The following is a 3,853-nucleotide window of genomic DNA, read 5'->3' as shown; positions in this document are numbered from 1 at the left end:
TAGTTTAGTAATTTGATCATAGATGTTCTTGTGGTGATGACTTCCAGATTTTGGGGAATAATAGATGTTGAATTTTAGAAGTTATTGCATTGGTTTTTATTAATGAGTTCAAGTCTTCCGCATTACTTTCTGTTGAAATGTTAGGGTTTAGATTGGTTGGTTCGCTCACATATGAGGGTAAGTGTGGGTGCCAGTCGCGGCTCGGTTTTGGGTCGTGACAGTGCCGAAGAAGTTGATGAAATTGTTGAAGATCAAACTAATGAAGAATAACTTTATGGCGTGTTGCATTTTGTATTTAAATTATCATATTGTATTCTTTATTCTTTTTATAGTCTATTGCATTTTGTATTCATTATAAAACTCATGTGTTATCTTGCTAAAATTTGAGTTTTTTTAAGTATAACTTGCATCTATTTTTCAGGTGGTATTCATTTCAAATTATTTATATGTTTAATTTTGTATTATATTATAGGATAGTAAATAAACAGTTTTACAGAATTTTGTATACTATTCTAAATTAGGCTTCATACAATTTTATATTTTTTTTATTTTGTATTCATTCTAACTATATGTCAAAAAAATTTGTATTTTTTGTGCTCACTTTGTATTTCAATATCATTTTATATTTTAATCTCACTTTATATTTCATTCTCACTTTTTATGCTAACAAGTTTTCTACTTTTTTGTGCTCACTTTGTATTTTCATATCATTTTGTATTTCAATCTCATTTTGTATTTCATTCTCACTTTCTATGACAACAAGTTTTGTATTTCTTTTGTGCTCACTTTGTATTTCACTTTCACTTTCTACCCTAACAAATTTTGGTATTTCTTTATTTATTTTATATCAATCTTAAATGTATGACAACAAGTTTTAGATTTTTTTTGCTGACTTTGTATTTCAATCTCACTTTGTTTGCCAACAAATTTTGTATTTCTTTTTTATTTTTTCATTCTAAAATCTTCTTCATTGCCCGTGAAAATCTTAAATCAATCAACTTCAATTCTACATAGATTCAATATTTTCAATGAAGTGTTAAAAATTAATATTGTAAATTAGAGGAACAAGGAATTAAAAGGTCATGTCCATTATGAAACCAAACACGTATAATAGAAATGGAATTTTGTAAATTTTAATCCCAAAAATAAAAGATGAAAAGGCTTAAAAGTAATGGAAAAACAATTATGCATACTTAAAGTTATACTAAAATTATGATTAGTAATTATGGTAACTTAACTTTGTTGGTTTAATCCAAAAATTGCCTTATTTGAAATATTATTTTCCTTGATTTTCTCCATTTTTATTAATTTATTGTATTTTATCAAATCGTTTTTTAAAAAAATTTTGTAAACTTTTTTGTTCCATGATTTTCTCTGTTCTGTTATTAATTATTTGTATTCTTTTCAAAATAATAACAAATACATAACTAATCACTTAACAAACTAAAATAATGACATCTTTAATAAATAATGAAATTGTTGCTAAGAGTCCCACTAAAAACTAAAATATTACTATTTTGAAAATTTTCCCTTAAAAGTGGGTACTTAAATGGGTAAAAGAAACCCATTAATAAAATGAAATAAAAGTGAGATTAATATTTTTTAAGTTATAGGAGGTTGGGTTAGGAATGGATGGGATAAGAGAATTTTTTAAAAAAAAAACATAATTCATATTTTTTTGGAAGGGGCTGGGATAGTAATGGTGGGGGTGAACAAAGTAGTAAACAATAAATTTAATTTCTTTTAAAAAAGCAAGTGAAAAAAGTAAATTTAATTTTTTAGGTGCTGGGGTTGGGATAATCCTTATAACAACAAATGAGCGTAATCCTTAAAACATTTAATTATTATTCAAGACACACATATTTTTTAGGTGCTGGGGTTGGGATAATTTAAAAAGACGTATATTCTTTCGTTGAAAAGCTATTTAATATTTTATATTTATGCAAAGATGAGCTCAATACACCTATTTTACCGACTCAAAGAATTAAAATCGATCTCAATGTGCTCTCGATTATCATAAAAATAGAGTCCGAGAAGAAATACTCAAGGTATACAAAACTAATTAACGATCCTTAGTTGTACGCTTCCAAAGGTAAAACTTTTTTTGATGAATCAATAATTATTAGAGATTGAATAATATAAATACAATATAATACAAGTGTAGACATAATTATAACTCATAATATAAAACAACTGCGAACCAAACATTACCACCAAAATAAGTAAATGCAGAGCATATGAAAGAGTACTGCTCTAGCACTTATGACTTGATTTGTGCCTGAAGCTATGGACGCATTCACTGGTAATTAATGAACCTGTATATAATTAAAAAAAATTGTAAATAATCAATAATATAAGAGATTTTTCTTGATAAGTTAATAATGTCAAAAAATTAATCTTAAATTATTTTTACTTACAATCATGATCTGCCCAACCAATTCTCTGTTGAGCCAAATCATATACAATAATTTTATCTCTAAGAGCAATATCTGTGTAATAAGAGAAACAAAAATATAATATGTGTCAACCTAAATTATAATGCAAGAAATGCAATAAGGGAATCAACAAAGTTATGTATTTATATGGTAAACCACATCAGTGTGTTCAAGTCAAAAGGAAATTGATATACGGTGAAATGAAAGTTATTTATGCCCTTTAAAGTAATACACACGTACACACATACTTAGTGATAAAATATCTTTTTCTTGAATAATAATATTATTAATAATTAACAATAGGCATGAAAATAATAGCCCATTTGTATTGTATATATACATGAACCAATAAAGAATTGATACGTATAATGCATTTTTCCTCTTTCTTCATTACAATCGAGTCATGTGCATTTTGTGCGCTTTCTGTGCATTATATGTGCATCTTTTTGTTAATTATGTAGTATTCTATTTTTTTAAAAATATCACATTATGTTGAATGAAATTAATTGATAATTTACAAAGTCAAACTTTAGTAAAGAGTGCAAACATATTCAACAAAACTAGTATTGTGCGTCACATGTACATCTTATGTGTATTACACGTGCATCTTTTGTCAATTAACAATTTTATTTTAAAATCACATATATAATAAAAGTAAATAAATTTACTATTTATTCCGTGACTACGCAATCTATTCATAATAAAAAGAATGTTAAATCAAAATTTTGACAAGAAATTAATTTCTTAAATCAAAATGAATTATCTGATGTTCATTATGAAGTAAAGTAAGTAAAATATATTAGAAGTTCATCGGACAAAGCAACTAAGAAAATCATGTAATTATAGTATTACTTAACATCATCAAAGTTGAGACGATTAAGTCACATTTAAATGCATATTTGTCTTCTTTGCAATAAGTCAAAAACTAAACTTACGTAGCTTTCATGACATTTCATTATGATCACAATTAAAGACTAATTCACTCAATTTATTTATTTACAGATAACTGTTGCTATTTCATCTTCTGCCAAGCCAATGACATTAGGAATAAATCCATGTTATCTAATTTCTTCAAGGTTAATGTTTTGAATCTCAACAAGTGAATATTTAATTCAAGTTATTAAGTACTTAATTAGTCTCTCTTGGTGAACAGTTTTTCAAATAATGTTACAAAGATGTTTCCTCAAATTACTCTATACTTTGCTGGTAGTGTATCAATGGATCTAGACCAGTAGACTATCTCAACTATATGGGCTCTTTTGTGAGTATTCAAATCTATTTTGTAATTTTAAATATTTTATTTAGAAGTCATATAAATCATGTCAGTTAACGGAGCCACTTGAGAGGTGTCGATCGATCGACATACAAAAAATTATACTGCATAGCTAGATATATATATATATATATATATATATATA

The sequence above is a fragment of the Solanum pennellii genome, chromosome 6 (assembly GCF_001406875.1).
Source record: "Solanum pennellii chromosome 6, SPENNV200".
Taxonomy (NCBI): domain Eukaryota; kingdom Viridiplantae; phylum Streptophyta; class Magnoliopsida; order Solanales; family Solanaceae; genus Solanum; species Solanum pennellii.
Note: the sequence above shows the minus strand (reverse complement) of the source record.